Raw genomic sequence first — 22,306 nt, 5'->3', positions numbered from 1 at the left:
CAGGGCCTTTACAAATACACAATTTCTTGAAATCAAATTTCTACTTTGTAGATTGGGGCCTATTTATAGTAAGTATGAATTATAATCTTGACACTCCAGAAACTAAGTCAGAAGCTTGGAAGCCTCATTAGTCTTTCTCTTTGTTCCATTGTACTTAGATTCAGCCCTTTTTTTAAAATTTTTTTTTATTAACTTGAGTATTTCTTATTTACATTTCGAGTGTTATTCCCTTTCCCGGTTTCCTGGCAAACATCCCCCTAATCCCTCCCCCTCCCCTTCTTTATAGGTGTTCCCCTCCCCATCTTCCCCACATTGCTGCCCTCCCCCCAACAATCACGTTCACTGGGGGTTCAGTCTTAGCAGGACCCAGGGCTTCCCCTTCCACTGGTGCTCTTACTAGGATATTCATTGCTTCCTATGAGGTCAGAGTCCAGGGTCAGTCCATGTATAGTCTTTAGGTAGTGGCTTAGTCCCTGGAAGCTCTGGTTGCTTGGCATTGTTGTTCATGAGGGGTCTCGAGCCCCTTCGAGCTCTTCCAGCCCTTTTTTTTAATTGTATTTTTTATTTACATTTCAAATGTTATCCCCTTCCCCAGTTTCCCCTTCTTCTATGATGGTGCTTCCCCACCCATCCACCCACTCCTCCCCACCTCCCTGCCCTGACATTCCCCTATACTGGGGCATCAAGCCCTGGCAGTACCAAGGACTTCCACTCCCATTGGTGCCCAACAAGGCCATTCTCTGCTACATATGCATCTGGAAACATGGGTCTGTCCATGTGTACTCTTTGGATGGTGGTTTAGTTTGGGAGAACTGTTGGTTGGTACTGAACTGGTTGCAAGCCACTTCAGCCCCTTCAATCCTTTCTCCAGCTCCTCCAATGAGGACCCCATTCTCAATTCAAAGGTTGGCTGCAAGCATTCACCTCTATATTTGTCATGCTTTGGCAGGAGCTCTCAGGAGACAACTATATCAGACTCCTGTCAGCATGCACTTCTTGGCGTCTGCAGTATTGTCAGGGTTTGTCGGATGTATATATATGGGCTGGATCCCCAGGTGCGGGCAGTCTCTGGATGGTCTTTCTTTCAGTCTCTACTCTAAACTATGTCTCAATATCTCCTCCTATGGATATTTTCGTTACCCCCTTCTATAAAAGGACTGAAACATCTTCTTCTTGATCTTCATGTGGCCTGTGGATTGTATCTTGGGTGATTCATGCTTTTGGGCTAGTATCCACTTATCAATGAATCCAAACCATGTGTGGTTTTTTTGGTGATTGGGTTACCTCACTCAATACGATATTTTCTAGTTCCATCCATTTGCCTAAGAATTTCATGAAGTCAATGTCTTTAATAGCTGAGTAGTACAACATTGTGTAGATGTACCACATTTTCTGCATCTATTCCTCTGTTGAGGGACATCTGGGATCTTTCAAGCTTCTAGCTATTATAAATAAGGCCACTATGAACATAGTAGAGCATATGTCAGAGTTATATGTTGGAGCATCTTTTGGGTCTATGCCCAGGAGTGGTATAGCTGGGTCCTCAGGTAGTAATATGTCCAATTTCCTGAGGAACCTCCAGACTGATTTCCAGAATGGTTATACTAGGTTGAAATCCCACTGACAATGGAGGAGTGTTCCTCTTTCTCCACATCCTTGCCAGTATCTGCTGTCACCTGAGTTGTTGATCTTAGCCATTCTGATTAGGGTGAGGTGAAATCTCAGGTTTTTTTTATTTGCATTTCCCCAATGGCTAAGGATGTTGAACATGTTTTAGGTGCTTCACGGCCATTCAATATTCCTCAGTTGAGAATTCTTTGTTTAGCTGTATACCCCATTTTTAAATAGGGTTATTTGATTCTCTCTAGTCTAATTTCTTGAGTTCTTTGTGTATATTGGATATTAGCCCTCTATCAGATGTAGAATTGGTAAAGATTTTTTCCCAATCTGTTGGTTGCTATTTTGCCCTAATGACAGTGTCCTTTAATTTACAGAAGCTTTGCAATTTTATGAGGTCCCATTTGTCAATTCTTGATCTTAGAGCATAAGCCATTGGTGTTTTGTTGAGGAAATTTTCCCCAGTGCCCATGTGTTTGAGCGTCTTTTCCACTTTTCCTTCTAAAAGTTTGAGTGTGTCTTGTTTTATGTGGAGGTCCTTGATTCATTTGTACTTGAGTTTTGTACAGGGCAGTAAGAATGGTCAATTTGCATTCTTCTACATTCTGAACTCCAGTTGAACCATTTGTTTAAAATGGTGTCTTTTTTCTACTAGATGGTTTTAGCTCCTTTTTGTTAAAGATCACGTAACCATAGGTGTGTGGATTCATTTTTGGGTCTTCAATTCTATTCCATTGATCTACCTGCCTGTGTCTGTACCGATACCATATAGCTTTTTTTTTAAAAATCATTATTGCTCAGTAATAGATCAAGGATGGTGATTCCCCCAGAAGTTCTTTTATTGTTGAGGATAGTTTTTACTATCCTGGGTTTTTTGTTATTTCAAATGAATTTGAAAATTGCTCTTTCTAACTCTGTGAAGAATTGCGTTGGAATTTTGATGGGGATTGCACTGATTGCTTTTGGAAAGATGGCCATTTTTACTATATTAGTCCTGCCAATCCATGAGCATGGGAGGGCTTTCTATCATCATCATCTGAGATCTTCTTCAATGTCTTTCTTCAGGGACTTGAAGTTCTTGTCATACAGATCTTTTACTTGCTTGGTTAGAATCCCAGTAAGGAATTTTATGTTATTTGGGACTATTATGAAGAGTGTCATCTCCCTAATTTTTTTCCCAGTCTGTTTATCCTTTGAGTAAAGGAAGGCTGCTGATTTGCTTGAGTTAATTTATATACTTTGCTGAAGTTGTTTATCAGGTTTAGTAGTTCCTGGTACAATTCTTGGGGTCACTTAAGTGTACTATTATATCATATGAAAATAGTGATATTTTAACTTCTTACTTTCTAATTTGTATCCCTTTCAGCTCCTTTTGTTGTCTGATTGCTCTGGCTAGGACTTTGAGTACTATATTGTATAAGTAGGGAGAGAGTGGGCAGCCTTGTCTAGTCCCTGATTTTTGTGAGAATTCTTTAGTCTTCAACACAAAATACAAGTATTCCATGTGTGTACCTTTTTTTTCTATTAAAGTATATACTATTGTTTTTTGAAAAACTTCTTTGAAAAATGATGGCTTCTCTTTTTAATTGAAAAAGTCACTTTACTAGACTCCCACGTTCATTGCCCTCTGCTTTTCCTTATTTCAGCCTTACTCAAATATCATTGCTCTTAGCCATCATTGATCAGAAAATTATGTCCTCTCAGGTTTACTGCCTTCTGTGGATTTATGTGTCCCTTGTCTCTTGCTATTATTATGTTCCCTTATTTTATTCCTAGCTATCAAAAATATGGATTTGTAAATATTTTCTGGTGTTGATTTGAGAATATCCCTAAACTTCTAGTTTCATATATTCCAATAAAAGAAGCATCATTTACCTGTCTCCCCTCCCCCTTCCTTTGTTAAAAGTCTTCTCTCTATCCCATAGGTCATATGTTCTAGGGAACTCACAGCAAAACTTCCAAGTAGAGGTCTTATCCCTTACTTTTATTCACACAATTTGAAATTTTAAATCCTACAGTGAATTATGGGGTCATAAATATAATATCTTCATTTTGATATACCAACTACTAATGGCAATCAATTATATTGAAACTATTATTTCTTTTGGCTAATAAAATGATATACCAACTACTAATGGCAATCAATTATATTGAAACTATTATTTCTTTTGGCTAATAAAATGATACAGCATAAATGCTTGATAAGTGTTCAATAAGTGGATCAATGAATTATGGAATAAGACATTATACAGATTTGGTACTAGAAAAGGAGAGTAGATTCAGGAATATGCTAAACATTTAGCAGGTACCATACATGGTGTTAAAGACTGAGTATATTGAGATTAATATATTTATGCAGGATAGAAATTATACTTTTATTTTTATATTATGTGTGTGAATGGAAACATATAGGATTCCTAGATAAGAAGACAGTTCATAAAAAGATAGATGCAATCATTGACACCAAAATAACTGATTGTTAGAGAAATAAGGACAATGAGGTACTCTCTTCATTCTTGAAACCAATTTCATGCCTACCAGCCATAACCTTTTGTAACACGTCATTGCTATAATGTTAGAATAGAAGGACCTAAGACTATTTTGTATACACCTATTGGTTGGTGTCTGAATTGACTGATCATAAAAAATTGATAAATGGCATTCATTTCAATGATCAAAAATTATTTTTGATTGTGGAATTGTCTGATCTTAAAGAAGCTAAATAGACAAACCATGCTTTTATTCACAGTACACTTTTGATACTGTATATCAAAGATGACATTTAGAGTCCAGATAACAAATTGCATAGGATGAGGGTAGAAAGTGGTAAATCCAGGAATGAAGAGTTAAAATGTCTTCATGTATACTTTTTCTTTTCATTCAAATTGCAGTGATTTATTTCTCAAATTTTAAACACCTTCCTGTGTGTTATCATATTATTCACAACTGAACAAATATTTGACTGATGCCAGACCAGGGCCTGTCTTGTTGATTTACCATCTTTGGCAGACAGAATGATTTTTGTTTTTGTCTCAACTATTATTGGCTTTGTGAGATCCATATTCCTTGTTTCAGCAACTCCATCTTGTTTTTATAAAACAATGGAGACAGAAGGCAATAAAATATCTAAAACCCACAAACATTATATAAATATGCTTCAAAAGTGTGCTAACAGTTTACAGTCATAAATGTTATGTTCTACTTATGAATTTTGGATAAATATATATGTAAATTTGAATCCCATGATTGTGTGTGTGACCAGCCAAATTTATCATTAAAAATATTTTGTCCTCTTGGCATAATTTATAGAAAAGATTTTGTTGTAGAAAATATAATGATAAAAACATAAACACTTACCTATATAGAATTATACTTCACAGATTCCTTCTGTGAATGTTCCCTTTTGAAACTTTGACTTCTCTTCGGGAACTCACTGACTTGGAAGATTCTCTGTGCACCTTCACAGTGATCAAAATTTCAGGGTAGAGCATACCAATTGGTTATATAATATCAAAAGATCAGCTTTGAAAGCATAATATATATATATATATATATATATATATATATATATATATATATCACTATGTAGACTTGAGGAGGCTAACTTTAGGACTATCCATACAGACACACAAACTCACACACACACACACACACACACACACACACGTAATAACAATGAAAAGGGGTCATGAATTTGAAGAAGACTGGGAAGGGGTATATTGGAGCACTTGGGGAGAGGAAAACAGAGAGAAATGTTAATATAGTATGATCCAAAAAACCAATATATGCTACTGGTATCAAAGTAAAAACAATATTAATAATTACAATGATCATTTATTAGTTATATTCTGTTCTGGGCGGCATGTTTCATATTACAATGGTTAAATAAATTAAAAAAACTGAGAATCTTCTGTTCTATAATATTGGATGTTTATTCCCATTTTCTCTCAATGGCTTCTAAGTAATCTACATGCTTTAGTTGATATGAATTTTCTTCTAAGGCAATGTTTCTCAGCCTGTAGGTTGAAACTTCTTTAGAGGGGTTAAACATCTCTCTGTCTTTCTCCCTTCTCGTCCTTTTTATTTTGGTTTTTTTCTTGCCTCCTTTCACAGTATTCTCTTGAGGAACTATGAATGATTCACTTTTACCTTTTAACTTCGAACAATGAGTGTGATACTTTTGTAAAATAATTTTCTAGTTTTATCTTAATTGCCAATTGCAAACACTTGAGTGATTTAGGTTATCAGTAAGTGAAAGATATGTTTTTACCCATTTTCATTATTTTTTTGTGAATCACATATAATTTTATAAATCTTATTTACCTTCTCCCCCATTTCCTCCCACGTCCAAATCCTTTTCTGATTCTGTATACATCGAATTGTGTAACATAAAAATAGAAGTTTTTAAAAGTATGTCCTTATGATTTATCTGTTGAAAACTCTCCATTTTCATTTCTAATTTTTATAATGTGGATTTTTTCTCTTTCTTTTGGCTAATTAGGTAAGGTTCTCCTCAGCCTTATTTATCTTTTCAAAAACCCAATAATTTATTATATTGATTCTGTATTTTAAAATAATCCAACATCTATAGTTATATTCAAAAACAATCCTCTTATTTTTCATACAATATGTTGGATTACACAAGAAACACTGAGAATAATGTAATTTATTATGAATGGGGTCCTCAACTCTCACTTAATGTGCATTTCTCCTCCCTTGGCATTTAATAGGCAGGGAGGACTCTCTTGTTTCATTCCATTGCTGTTGGCTCCCAACATTAAATAGTCTTTCTGTGTTATACAGTTCCCTGTGCACATTTAAGTATTAATGAGGTAGATTAACTACTCTTTCAATTAATGAACATTTCTTACTGGGAATAGAACCATTAACTTTCCCCAGCTACCCTGCAAATCTACTTTGGAATAAATCCAGAGTAAACTCTGGAAGGGTCTGCATGAGATATTCTATGTTGATTCTTTGATTTCATTGTGGATGCATAGTTGTGTGAGTTTATCATGTACTTGCTAATAAATACTTTGAAATCTTAATGTTAAAAGCAGCTTACTTGATTTAAAACTGAGAATACCAGTGCAGAGGATTTAGGAAGAAATATAACCATACACAAGATGTATCATCTGGTTTTCCTCATGATCTATGCTGTTCATCTCTGATGTCAGGTATACCTGCTATTTTCATCTACAGGAAACTAACACTTAGGTTAAGTGACATCCTACAAGTATCGACTTTTTTCCTGTTCATCTATTGACCTTTGTTTTGGTGGGGTGGTTTCTCACTGTCTGATTCCATCTCTGATGAAAAGTTTTCCAATTATTACTCTCTGGAGGAAAAGTATCACACTGAAGGAATATATGGAATAAGTTGTTTATAAGTCCTCACATTCATGGTTCACAGATATTTTCTTCTCATGTAACAGTGAAAGGAAAGCTTGTTTTTTTGTATTGCTTGTCACAACATTTTTTTTATTATTTTTTTTATTAACTTGAGTATTTCTTATATACATTTCAAGTGTTATTCCCTTTCCCGGTTTCCGGGCAAACATCCCCCTCCCCCCTCCCCTTCCTTATGGGTGTCCCCCTCCCAACCCTCCCCCCATTGCCGCCCTCCCCCCATAGTCTAGTTCACTGGGGATTCAGTCTTAGCAGGACCCAGGGCTTCCCCTTCCACTGGTGCTCTAGGATATTCATTGCTACCTATGGGGTCAGAGTCCAGGGTCAGTCCATGTATAGTATTTAGGTAGTCACAACATTTTTTTAAAATTCAATTTTAGTTATTCTTTTTTAATTTACTGAAATATTTAATTTCATATTTGTAAATAACACACACATCATCATAATAATACATACATACATAAATACATACATACATATGCACATATAATGTTTCGATTCATCTACCCTTTTATTCTTTCCCAATTTTATGTGTGACTCCTTTTCATTTAATAACCACTGAATTTATATAGTATTTTCTGTGTGTGCATGGGAGTTGGACTACCAATTCATGCACAGGTAGCCTTTCAGGGTCTGCCGAGCTGAAGAAAACTGACTCTCCCTCTCCAAGTAGTTGTCAATTGCCCATAGCTCCTTTAATTAGGGTGGAACTTTATGAGACCTTCTTCCAGCCATACTAGGATTTTTTTTCTGGCTTGATCCTCTACATGTTTTGTTCATATAGGCTAAGATGTGTTGATTCCTCATGTGCAGTTGCACTGTCATTTCAGGGAAATTGTGTTTGAATATAGATACTGGAACCCTCCCCCTGGCTCTTATAATTTTCCCCTCACCTCTTCTGTTATAATCCCTGAGCCCTGGGGGTGGGGTATGATATCATTGTCTCATCTGGATTTGAATCCACCATAATATCTTATTCTCTGCTTGTTGACAAAATTTTACATTAGTTGTGTTTTAACCCAATAAGAAGGTTCTGTGATGTTGGTTGAGTGAAGTACTCATCTATGAGTATAAAGATAAGAACTTAGCAGAAAGTATATTTCTATGTCCATTTATCACAACAGTATTACTGAGGTTTTCCTAGTAGCCAGTTACAGAGTTTTGGCATAGTTATTAAAATGATAAGGAAGGACACTTCATATTCATCAAAAGAAAAATCTTCTAGGATGAACTCTCAATTCTGAATATCTATGCTCCAAATGCAAGGCAACCCACATTCATAGAAAAACTTTACTAAAACTCAAGGCATACATTGTACTACAGTAATAGTGGGAGACTTTAACACCCCACTCTGATCAACGGACAGACCATGGAAACAAAAACTATCAGAAACAGAGTGAAGCTAACAGAAGTTATGTACCAAATGAATTTAATAGATATCTCTAGAACATTTTATCTTAAAATAAAAGTATATATCTTCTTCTCAGCACCTCACAGTACCTCCTCCAAAATTGACCATATAATCTGTCACAAAACATGCCTTGAGAGATACAAGACAATTGAAATACTCCCATGCATCCTATCAGATCACCGCAGACTAAGGATGGTCTTCAATAACAACAAAAAGAACAGACAGTCCACATATACATGGAAGCTGAACAATGCTCTATTCAATGATAACTTGGTCAAGGAAGAAATAAAGAAAGAAATTAAAGACCTTTTAGAATTTAATGAAAATGAAGGACAACATACCCAAACTTATGGGACACAATGGAACTAGTGTTAAGAGGAAAACTTACAGCTTTGAGTGTCTCTGGAAAGAAACTGGAGAAAGCATACACTAACAAATTTACAGCACAAGTGAAAGCTCTAGAACAAAAAGAAATAAATATTCCCTTGAGAAGTAGATGGCAGGAAATAATCAAATTCAGGGCTGAAATCAACCAAGTAAAAACAAAAAGAACCATAGAAAGAATCGGCAAAACCAAGAGCTGGATCTTTAAGAAAATCAATAAAATAGATAAACTCTTTTTTTTTCTTTTTTTTTTTCTTTTTTATTAACTTGAGTATTTCTTATATACATTTCAAGTGTTATTCCCTTTCCCGGTTTCCGGGCAAAATCCCCCTCCCCCCTCCCCTTCCTTATGGGTGTTCCCCTCCCAACCCTCCCCCCATTGCCGCCCTCCCCCCAACAGTCTAGTTCACTGGGGGTTCAGTCTTAGCAGGACCCAGGGCTTCCCCTTCCACTGGTGCTCTTACTAGGATATTCATTGCTACCTATGGGGTCAGAGTCCAGGGTCAGTCCATATATAGTCTTTAGGTAGTGGCTTAGTCCCTGGAAGCTCTGGTTGCTTGACATTGTTGTACTTTTGGGGTCTCGAGCCCCTTCAAGCTCTTCCAGTTCTTTCTCTGATTCCTTCAACGGGGGACCTATTCTCAGTTCAGTGGTTTGCTGCTGGCATTCGCCTCTGTATTTGCTGTATTCTGGCTGTGTCTCTCAGGAGCGATCTACATCCGGCTCCTGTCGGTCTGCACTTCTTTGCTTCATCCATCTTGTCTAATTGGGTGGCTGTATATGTATGGGCCACATGTGGGGCAGGCTCTGATTGGGTGTTCCTTCAGTCTCTGTTTTAATTTTTGCCTCTCCCTTCCCTGCCAAGGGTATTCTTTTTCCTCATTTAAAGAAAGAGTGAAGCATTCACATTTTGATCATCCGTCTTGAGTTTCGTTTGTTCTAGGGATCTAGGGTAATTCAAGCATTTGGGCTAATAGCCACTTATCAATGAGTGCATACCATGTATGTCTTTCTGTGATTGGGTTAGCTCACTCAGGATGATATTTTCCAGTTCCAACCATTTGCCTACGAATTTCATAAACTCGTTGTTTTTGATAGCTGAGTAATATTCCATTGTGTAGATGTACCACATTTTCTGTATCCATTCCTCTGTTGAAGGGCATCTCGGTTCTTTCCATTTTCTTGCTATTATAAATAAGGCTGCGATGAACATAGTGGAGCACGTGTCTCTTTTATATGTTGAGGCATCTTTTGGGTATATGCCCAAGAGAGGTATAGCTGGATCCTCAGGCAGTTCAATGTCCAATTTTCTGAGGAACCTCCAGACTGATTTCCAGAATGGTTTTACCAGTCTGCAATCCCACCAACAATGGAGGAGTGTTCCTCTTTCTCCACATCCTCGCCAGCATCTGCTGTCACCTGAGTTTTTGATCTTAGCCATTCTCACTGGTGTGAGGTGAAATCTAAGGGTTGTTTTGATTTGCATTTCCCTTATGACTAAAGATGTTGAACATTTCTTTAGGTGTTTCTCAGCCATTCGGCATTCCTCAGCTGTGAATTCTTTGTTTAGCTCTGAACCCCATTTTTTAATAGGGTTATTTGTTTCCCTGCGGTCTAACTTCTTGAGTTCTTTGTATATTTTGGATATAAGGCCTCTATCTGTTGTAGGATTGGTAAAGATCTTTTCCCAATCTGTTGGTTGCCGTTTTGTCCTAACCACCGTGTCCTTTGCCTTACAGAAGCTTTGCAGTTTTATGAGATCCCATTTGTCGATTCTTGATCTTAGAGCATAAACCATTGGAGTTTTGTTCAGGAAATTTTTTCCAGTGCCCATGTGTTCCAGATGCTTCCCTAGTTTTTCTTCTATTAGTTTGAGTGTGTCTGGTTTGATGTGGAGGTCCTTGATCCACTTGGACTTAAGCTTTGTACAGGGTGATAAGCATGGATCGATCTGCATTCTTCTACATGTTGCCCTCCAGTTGAACCAGCACCATTTGCTGAAAATGCTATCTTTTTTCCATTGGATGGTTTTGGCTCCTTTGTCAAAAATCAAGTGACCATAGGTGTGTGGGTTCATTTCTGGGTCTTCAATTCTATTCCATTGGTCTATCTGTCTGTCTCTGTACCAATACCATGCAGTTTTTATCACTATTGCTCTGTAATACTGCTTGAGTTCAGGGATAGTGATTCCCCCTGAAGTCCTTTTATTGTTGAGGATAGCTTTAGCTATCCTGGGTTTTTTGTTATTCCAGATGAATTTGCAAATTGTTCTGTCTAACTCTTTGAAGAATTGGATTGGTATTTTGATGGGGATTGCATTGAATCTGTAGATTGCTTTTGGTAAAATGGCCATTTTTACTATATTAATCCTGCCAATCCATGAGCATGGGAGATCTTTCCATCTTCTGAGGTCTTCTTCAATTTCTTTCCTCAGTGTCTTGAAGTTCTTATTGTACAGATCTTTTACTTGCTTGGTTAAAGTCACACCGAGGTACTTTATATTATTTGGGTCTATTATGAAGGGTGTCGTTTCCCTAATTTCTTTCTCGGCTTGTTTCTCTTTTGTATAGAGGAAGGCAACTGATTTATTTGAGTTAATTTTATACCCAGCCACTTTGGTGAAGTTGTTTATCAGCTTTAGTAGTTCTCTGGTGGAACTTTTGGGATCACTTAAATATACTATCATGTCATCTGCAAATAGTGATATTTTGACTTCTTCTTTTTCCGATCTGTATCCCCTTGATCTCCTTTTGTTGTCTGATTGCTCTGGCTAGAACTTCAAGAACTATATTCAATAAGTAGGGAGAGAGTGGGCAGCCTTGTCTAGTCCCTGATTTTAGTGGGATTGCTTCAAGTTTCTCTCCATTTAGTTTAATGTTAGCGACTGGTTTGCTGTATATGGCTTTTACTATGTTTAGGTATGGGCATTGAATTCCTGTTCTTTCCAGGACTTTTATCATGAAGGGGTGTTGAATTTTGTCAAATGCTTTCTCAGCATCTAATGAAATGATCATGTGGTTTTTTTCTTTCAGTTTGTTTATATGATGGATCACGTTGATGGTTTTCCGTATATTAAACCATCCCTGAATGCCTGGGATGAAGCCTACTTGATCATGGTGGATGATTGTTTTGATGTGCTCTTGAATTCGGTTTGCCAGAATTTTATTGAGTATTTTTGCGTCGATATTCATAAGGGAAATTGGTCTGAAGTTCTCTTTCTTTGTTGTGTCTTTGTGTGGTTTAGGTATAAGAGTAATTGTGGCTTCGTAGAAGGAATTCGGTAGTGCTCCATCTGTTTCAATTTTGTGGAATAGTTTGGATAATATTGGTATGAGGTCTTCTATGAAGGTTTGATAGAATTCTGCACTAAACCCGTCTGGACCTGGGCTCTTTTTGGTTGGAAGACCTTTAATGACTGCTTCTATTTCCTTAGGAGTTATAGGGTTGTTTAACTGGTTTATCTGTTCCTGATTTAACTTCGATACCTGGTATCTGTCTAGGAAATTGTCCATTTCCTGAAGATTTTCAAATTTTGTTGAATATAGGTTTTTATAGTAAGATCTGATGATTTTTTGAATTTCCTCTGAATCTGTAGTTATGTCTCCCTTTTCATTTCTAATTTTGTTAATTTGGACGCACACTCTGTGTCCTCTCGTTAGTCTGGCTAAGGGTTTATCTATCTTGTTGATTTTCTCAAAGAACCAACTTTTGGTTCTGTTGATTCTTTCTATGGTCCTTTTTGTTTCTACTTGGTTGATTTCAGCTCTGAGTTTGATTATTTCCTGCCTTCTACTCCTCCTGGGTGTATTTGCTTCTTTTTGTTCTAGAGCTTTTAGGTGTGCTGTCAAGCTGCTGACATATGCTCTTTCCTGTTTCTTTCTGCAGGCACTCAGCGCTATGAGTTTTCCTCTTATCACAGCTTTCATTGTGTCCCATAAGTTTGGGTATGTTGTATCTTCATTTTCATTAAATTCTAAAAAGTTTTTATTTCTTTCTTTATTTCTTCCTTGACCAGGTTATCATTGAGTAGAGCATTGTTCAATTTCCACGTATATGTGGGCATTCTTCCCTTATTGTTATTGAAGACCAGTTTTAGGCCGTGGTGGTCCGATAGCACGCATGGGATTATCTCTATCTTTCTGTACCTGTTGAGGCCCGTTTTTTGACCAATTATATGGTCAATTTTGGAGAAAGTACCATGAGGAGCTGAGAAGAAGGTATATCCTTTTGCTTTAGGATAGAATGTTCTATAAATATCCGTTAAGTCCATTTGGCTCATGACTTCTCTTAGTCTGTCGACATCACTGTTTAATTTCTGTTTCCATGATCTGTCCATTGATGAGAGTGGGGTGTTGAAGTCTCCCACTATTATTGTGTGAGGTGCAATGTGTGTTTTGAGCTTTAGTAAGGTTTCTTTTACGTATGTAGGTGCCCTTGTATTTGGGGCATAGATATTTAGGATTGAGAGTTCATCTTGGTGGATTTTTCCTTTGATGAATATGAAGTGTCCTTCCTTATCTTTTTTGATGACTTTTAGTTGGAAATTGATTTTATTTGATATTAGAATGGCTACTCCAGCTTGCTTCTTCTGACCATTTGCTTGGAAAGTTGTTTTCCAGCCTTTCACTCTGAGGTAGTGTGTGTCTTTGTCTCTGAGGTGTGTTTCCTGTAGGCAGCAGAATGCAGGGTCCTCGTTGTGTATCCAGTTTGTTAATCTATGTCTTTTTATTGGGGAGTTGAGGCCATTGACATTGAGAGATATTAAGGAATAGTGATTATTGCTTCCCTTTATATTCATATTTGGATGTGAGGTTATGTTTGTGTGCTTTCATTCTCTTTGTTTTGTTGCCAAGACGATTAGTTTCTTGCTTCTTCTAGGGTATAGCTTGCCTCCTTATGTTGGGCTTTACCATTTATTATCCTTTGTAGTGCTGGATTTGTAGAAAGATATTGTGTAAATTTGGTTTTGTCATGGAATATCTTGGTTTCTCCATCAATGTTAATTGAGAGTTTTGCTGGATACAGTAACCTGGGCTGGCATTTCTGTTCTCTTAGGGTCTGTATGACATCAGTCCAGGATCTTCTGGCCTTCATAGTTTCTGGCAAGAAGTCTGGTGTGATTCTGATAGGTCTCCCTTTATATGTTACTTGACCTTTTTCCCTTACTGCTTTTAATATTCTTTCTTTATTTTGTGCGTTTGGTGTTTTGACAATTATGTGACGGGAGGTGTTTCTTTTCTGGTCCAATCTGTTTGGAGTTCTGTAGGCTTCTTGTATGTCTATGGGTATCTCTTTTTTTAGGTTAGGGAAGTTTTCTTCTATGATTTTGTTGAAGATATTTACTGGTCCTTTGAGCTGGGAGTCTTCACTCTCTTCTATACCTATTATCCTTAGGTTTGATCTTCTCATTGAGTCCTGGATTTCCTGTATGTTTTGGACCAGTAGCTTTTTCCGCTTTACATTATCTTTGACAGTTGAGTCAATGATTTCTATGGAATCTTCTGCTCCTGAGATTCTCTCTAACATCTCTTGAATTCTGTTGGTGAGGCTTGTATCTACAGCTCCTTGTCTCTTCTTTGGTTTTCTATATCCAGGGTTGTTTCCATGTGTTCTTTCTTGATTGCTTCTATTTCCATTTTTAATTCCTTCAACTGTTTGATTGTGTTTTCCTGGAATTCTTTCAGGGATTTTTGCGATTCCTCTCTGTAGGCTTCTACTTGTTCTCTAAGGGAGTTCTTCATGTCTTTCTTGAAGTCCTCCAGCATCATGATCAAATATGATTTTGAAAATAGATCTTGCTTTTCTGGTGTGTTTGGATATTCCATGTTTGTTTTGATGGGAGAATTGGGCTCCGATGGTGCCATGTAGTCTTGGTTTCTGTTGCTTGGGTTCCTGCGCTTGCCTCTCGCCATCAGATTATCTCTAGTGTTACTTTGTTCTGCTATTTCTGACAGTGGCTAGACTGTCCTATAAGCCTGTGTGACAGGAGTGCTGTAGACCTGTTTTCCTCTCGTTCAGTCAGTTATGGGGACAGAGTGTTCTGCTTTCTGGCGTGTAGTTTTTCCTCTCTACAGGTCTTCAGCTGTTCCTGTGGGCCTGTGTCTTGAGTTCACCAGGCAGCTTTCTTGCAGCAGAAAATTTGGTCTTACCTGTGGTCCCGAGGCTCAGGTTCGCTCGTGGGGTGCTGCCCACGGGCTCTCTGCAGCGGCAGCAACCAGGAAGACCTGTGCCGCCCCTTCCGGGAACTTCAGTGCACCAGGGTTCCAGATGGTCTTTGGCTTTTTCCTCTGGCGTCCGCGATGTGTGTGCAGGGAGCAGTGACTTCTGGTTTCCCAGGCTTGTCTGCCTCTCTCAAAATAGATAAACTCTTAATCAAACTATGTAAAGACTAGAGCGACAGTCTCCAAATTAACAAAATCGGAAATGAAAAGGGAGAGATAACAACAGAAACTGGAGAAACAATTATTATATCCTAGTACAAAAGCCTATATTTAACAAAATTGGAAAATCTGGATGAATTGGATAATTTTCTAGACAGATACCAGGTACCAAAGATAAATCAGGATTAGATAAACCATGTTAGGAATCCCATAACCCCCAAAGAAATAAATGTAATCATATAAAATCTCCCAAGCATAAAAAGCCCAAGAACAGATGGGTTTAGTGCTGACTTCTATCAGACCTTCGAAGAAGACCTAATATATTAATACTTCAAACTATTCCACAAAATGGAAACAAAAGGAACACTATCCAATTCATTCTTTGAAGCCACAATTACACTGCTACTTAAACCACACAAAGGCCCTACAAAGAAAGAAATCTTCAGACCAATTTCCCTAATGAATATTGATGCAAAAATACTCAATAAAATCCTCACAAACTGAATCCAAGAATACATCAAAATGATCATTCACCATAATCAAGTAGGCTTTATCACAGGATGCAGGGATCTTTCAATATATGGGAATTCATCAATGTAATGCACTATATAAACAAAGGGAAAAGAAAAAACCACACACGGTCATCTCATTAGATCCTGAGAAAGCATTTGATGAAATTCAGCAACCCTTCGTGTTAAAAGTCATGGAAAGATGAGGAATTTAAGGCCCATGTCTAGACATACCTCAAACCAGCAGCCAACATCAAACTAAATGGAGAGAAAGTTGAAACAATCCTACTAATAACAGAGACTAGAAAATGCTGTCCACTCTCTCCATATCTATTTAATACAGTACTGAAAGTTCTAGCTAGAGCAGTTAGACAGTGAAAGGAGATAAAGGAGATACAGATTTGAAAGGAAGAATTCAAATCAGTATTATTTGCAGATGATATGATAGTATTCATAAGTGACCCCATATATTCCACCAGAGAATTCCTACAGCTGATACAAACTTCTGCAAAGTATCTGGTTATAAAATTATTTCAAACAAATCAGCAGCCTTCTCTACTCAAAAGATAAACAGGCTGAGAATGAATCTAGGGAAATGACAACCTTCACAATGGAAAGATCTCCCATATTCATGGATTGGCAGGATTAATATAGTAAAAATGGTCATCTTGATGAAAGCAATCTACAGATTCAATGCAATCCCCATCAAAATTGAAACTCAATTCTTCATAGAGTTAGAAAGAGCAATTTGTAAATTCATTTGGAATAAGAGAAAATTTACCACAGTGAAAACTATTCTCAACAATAAGAGAACCTCTGAGGAAATTATCATCCTTGACCTCAAGCTGTATTACAAAGAAATACTGATTAAAACCTGCATCGTATTGGTATAGAGACTGGCACGTAGATCATTGGAATAGAATTGAAGATGCAGAGATGAACCCATGCACCTGTGGTCACTTGATCTTTGACAAAGGAGCTAAAACCATCCAGCGGAAGAAAGACAGCATTTTCAACAAATGGTTCAACTGGTGGTCAGAATATAGAAGAAAGCAAATAGAATCATTTTATCTCTTTGTACAAATCTCAAGTTCAAGTGGATCAAGAAACTCCACATAAAATCAGAAATACTGACACTAATAGAATAGAAAGTGGAGAAGAGCCTCAAACACATAGGTTCAGGGTGAAATTTCCTGAACAGAACTCCAATGGCCTATGTCTAAGATCAAGCATCAACATATGGGACCTCATAAAATTGCAAAGCCTCTGTAAGGCAAAGGACAGTGTCAATAGGACAAAACAGCAACCAAAAGATTGGGAAAAGGTCTTTACCAATCTTGCATCTGATAGAGGGCTAATATCTAATATATACTCAGAACTCAAGAAGTTTTACTCCAGAGAACCAAATAATCCTGTTAAAAAGTGGGGTACAGAGTTAAACAAAGAATTCCCAGCTGAGCAATATCAAATGGCCAAGAAGCACCTAAAGAAATATTCAACATCCTTTGTTCATCATGGAAATGCAAACCAAAAGACACATGAGATTCCAACCCTTACCAGTCAGAATGGCTAAAATCGAAACCTCAGATGACAGTGGATGCTAGTGAGGATGTGGAGAAAGAGGAATACTCCTCCATCATTGGTGGGATTGCTAGCTGGTACAACCACTGTTGAAATCATTCTGGCAGTTCCTCAGAAAACTGTACATAGTACTACCTGAGGACCCAGCTATACCACTCCTGGGCATCTTCCCAAAAGATGCTCCAACATATAACAAGGACATATGCTCCACTATGTTCATAGCATCCGTATTTATAATAGCCACAAGCTGGAAAGAACTCCTATGTCCTTCAACAGGGGAATGGATACAGAAAATGTGATAAATTTACACAATGAAGTACTACTCAGCTCTTAAAAGCAATGACTTCATAAATGGATGGAACTAGAAAATATCATTCTGAGTGTGGTAACCCAGTCACAAAAGAACACAAATTGTGTGCACTCACTGATAAGTAGATATTAGCCCCCAAACTCTGACTACATGAGATACAATGTAGCTCAAGAAGAAGGAAGACCAAAGTGTGGATGCTTCGGTACTTCTTAGAAAGAGGAATAAAAATACTCACTCGAAGAAATATAGAGACAAAGTGTGGAGCAGAGACAAGGAAAGGCCATCCAGCGACTGCTCCACTTGGGTATTCATCCCATATACAGTCACCAAACACTTACACTATTGCTGATGCCGAGAAGTGCTTGCTTACATGAGCCTGATATCAATGTCTCCATTCGGCTTTGCCAGAATCTTACTGATATAGATGAGGATGCTTGCAGCTAACCATCGGACTGAGCATGGGGACCCCAATGGAACAGATAAAAAAGCTGAAGGTGTTTGCAACCCCATAGGAAGAACAATAATATCAACCAACCAGATTCCTCCAGAGCTCTCAGTGACTAAACTACCATCAAAGAGTACACATGGAGGGACCCATGGCTCTAAGTGCATATGTAGTAGAGAATGGTATTGTCTGGCATCAATAGGAGGTGAAGCCCTAGGTCTTATGAAGACTAGTTTCCCATGGGTAACATAATGCCATGGTGTTGTCGAGGGAGAGGGGGGAACTTGGAAATGGGATAACATTTGAAATGTTAATATATAAAAATCCAATAAAAGTAAGTTAGAATATATTATTTTTTTTTCTGTTGATCAACATGTTTACTTTTACTGCTCATGTAGTGCTGCTTTTCAATACAATGTTTCTTTAGTATTACTTGAAACCGGGAACAGTGATACCTCTTATTATTTTTCTGGATTTGTTTTTGGACTACACTGTTTTGTTGATGTTGTTTCTATGTGAACTCTGAGATGATTTTTTTCATTCTCTATGAAGAAGTATATTAAAAGTTCCATAGTTTTATAGGCATTGCTTTTAACTTATACATTATTTAAGGTAATATTTTAGTATTTTTATTGTTGTATAATAAAACATCAAGACCAGAAGTATGTTGGGAGAGAGAGTTTAATTTCAACTTGCAACTCTGTGGTCATACTTTATTATTGAAGGAAGTCAAGGCAGGAACCTGGTGGCAGGAACTGAAGCAGAAGCCATGGAGTAATATTGCTTTCTGGCTTTCTTGCTTTTGGCTTGCTCAGCCTGCTATTTTACACAGTCCAGGAACACATGCTCAGGAGTGGCACTGCCTACAGTGATCTGAAACCTCATACACTGTGTTACCTTTCTATTTCTGCATGGTCAGCTACCATGACCAAGGCAACTTATAGAAGAAAGAAGTTGTAGTTCAGAATAGTTCTGAATTATAGTTCAGAGGAAGGGTCCATAATCATCATGATGGGAAGCATTGCAGCAGGTAAGGAGAAATGGTTCTGAAATAGTAGTTTAATGTGCACATCATAGGATGCAGGGAGAGAGCAGAGGGAAGGAGGGAGAGGGAGAGAGGAGAGAGAGAGAGAGAGAGAGAGAGAGAGAGAGAGAGAGAGAGAGAGCGAGCAGAGACAGAAAAAGAGCTTTGCCACTGTTCTTGCTTTTTCTTGAAGTTAGATAAGGAGAAAGAGAAGAAACAGTGGAGGCAAGACTTGGGCTTGCTATAAGTTAGGGTTGTATTTATTATAATGACGTTTACTTATCTTTACTCTAAGTTACTTTGCAGCAGTAGCTGGCTCACCTCTGTGACATCCTCTGAGGCCTGATACTGCAGAGTCTCTGGCAGTTTAGCTCCTCATCTTAAAACAGCAGGGGACTAAGCAAAGTAGCCTTTGTTATCTCCACAGGAACTTCACTGCACTAAGGAGGAATTTAAACTCTCAGTCTGCAAGTGAATGTCACAGGCACACTTTGAAAGGTGATTTTAATATTTATTTCTAAGTTCTCCATAAATTCTCTCCAAAAACATTCTCTCCTCCAAAAATTCTCTCTGCTCTCTTTATCCTCACTGCTTACACATCATTCAGGATACATGGTAAAAAGTTCACCACAGGTTTACAAATAAATTAAAATCGTGCATTGAATGAAAAGTTTACAATGAAGAATGTTTGCACATGTTTTCATTAAGACTAGTTATCTAGATAAACATTAATTTTCTGTCACTGGTTCCACAGGTTTTTATGGAAAGTTAAAAACCATAATTTTGGTGACTAGGTTATCATCAAAAGTTTATATTGACAGACCCAGTCAATATTTTATCTTCTGTTCTTACACCTATAATAAATCATTAGTTCCCTTTTATAACGTTTGGTTAACTGTTTTTCAAGCTCATAGAATGTGTTCTAAGTTGTAAATGTCTGCTTTATATCTCAGAAGCAATTAGCTGGAAATGCTGGAACACTGGCAGAGTTCTCATTGCAGTTTTCATATCTGAGAGAGCTTAAATATTAGTCCTATTATAAAGCATTTAATAATTACTAGTATAATTTTAAGAATTCCTATAGGATCATTACTAAGAACTAAAAAGTCATCTATTTGTCTATAGACCATCACTACAATACAGTACATCTTTGTTGATCTGCAGAAATGTGACCAAAACAGTAGGCTAGTGATTGTTACATAATATTTAATAACAGCAGGGAAGTACATATTAGCTGTAAGAAGCAGTCTTGGGATGACGTTGGGACCTTGCCTCATACAGCTCATCCATCATAAGCCATGCAAAAGCCATGGCACACTTCCATGATGGCCACTACATGGCTTCTGATGAGAGGAAGAGAGAGAGGGGGGGGAGAGAGAGAGAATCAGAGATAGTGAGAGAGAGACAGAGAGATACAGAGACAGAGACAGAGAGACAAAAACAGATAGACATACACCATACACAGAGGGGGAATGAGAGAGAGAGAGAGAGAGAGAGAGAGAGAGAGAGAAAGGAAGAGAGAGAGAGAGAGAGAGAGAGAGAGAGAGAGAGAGAGAAAGAGAAAGAGAGAGAGAGCTGAGATGTGAGAATGGTGGGTGTTTTGGGCCCTTGAAACCTCAAAGCCTACTCACAGTACTCTTACTCTGCATCCTCCAACAAGGCTACACTTCTGAAACTGTTCCACCCATTTGGGACCAAGGATTCAGATACATGCGCCTAATCAAACCACCACACACATCAATCATTAATCAAGGTAATACCACACAGACATGCCTACAGGACAATCTTATGGGTATATTTTTGGTTAAAACTCTCAGGTATGTTTAGGTTTGGGTCAAGTTGTCAAAAAGCAACTAGCACAGAGGGTATCCATTTTCATAATACTTAGTCTTCCAATCTATGAACATATGGGGTTTTTCCCACTCTCTGCTCTCCATCTTCCCCCTTTGATATTAAAGTCATAATTGTCTTTCACTTCACCAATTATAATTAGTCCAAGTTATTTTAGTATTTTGAGGCTTTCAGATTTTTATGCTTTTTTTTGTGTGTGTTAGGGCATGTATGCAGAATTAAGTGAGCAGAAAGGTGCTCCAGAGATTAGAAGCCGGGTACTGCATAAGTGTCAATGCATGGAGCTAAGAGAACTACTCAAAGCCCGGAGGTAGAGGAACTACGGAAGTTCCTAGAATTCAGGATCCAGGGATGACTTGTTGCTACCAACGGTGGTGTCTAAGGGACTAGAACCCCCTTATCTATTGCTAACAGGAGCTGGAGCACTGTAAAAGTTTGTGCCAACTATTCAAAATCCTGGGACATTGGAAGCTAAGGTGGTTCCTAAGTGGCTTTTGTCTCGGTATTTTGTCATAGCAACAAAAAACATAGCTAAGAGTTAGAGCTAAGACAAATCCTTTATCAAATAAAAAAATTTTTTGAGAAGAAGTGGGTTCCAAGTAGATAAAGGACCCAAACAGAACAAACAACGTTTGAAGTACCTAGAACAAAATGTCACTGAGATATTATGACAGGATGTAATTTTTTAAACACAAATTTAAAAATCATAAGGAAAATTGGAATGTTCTGCTGTTATAAAATTTAACACATATAGGTCTCAAAATTACTTTAGACATAAAAATATTTTTACATCAGGTAACAAAAAGTAATAATCAGAAGAGAATAAAATTGCCTCAAATGAGAACAAAATTAATCAAAGCAGTAGAAAAATGGGGCAAAGCTTAATGCCTGGCATCCCATGCAAGCAATTAAAGGACGTATAACTTTGCTATTTATCATACAATTGTAAAATAAGACAAAATTAGATCTGAATTTGAATTCACCAGGTTGACGATTTTCAAAACCAACAAATCTACAAGCTGCTGATGGACAATTGTGATAATTTTTATGCTAGCTTCTGCTGATGAGGGAATGTAATTGCGCTTGATCCAAACAAGAATTGGAGCTTTGTCCAGTACCATCCCTAGGAATTGATAAATGAATTATGGGACCAATTCAAAGTAAAACTATTCAATAATGAAGATTAATATCTTAAGTCACTATTAATATATATGAATAAATTTCAACAACAACGCTTTTACTAAATATTTTATTTTTTAAGGTTATACAAACGTTACATTATTTCTTCCTTTACTTTTTTTTTTAACTCCAAACGCTCCTGTATTCCCCTCCATGATTTTCTCAATATAAAGGCCTCTTGATTTCATGAATTATTCTACATACATG

The sequence above is a fragment of the Rattus norvegicus genome, chromosome 18 (assembly GCF_021556685.1).
Source record: "Rattus norvegicus strain SHRSP/BbbUtx chromosome 18, alternate assembly SHRSP_T2T, whole genome shotgun sequence".
Lineage (NCBI taxonomy): Eukaryota > Metazoa > Chordata > Mammalia > Rodentia > Muridae > Rattus > Rattus norvegicus.
Note: the sequence above shows the minus strand (reverse complement) of the source record.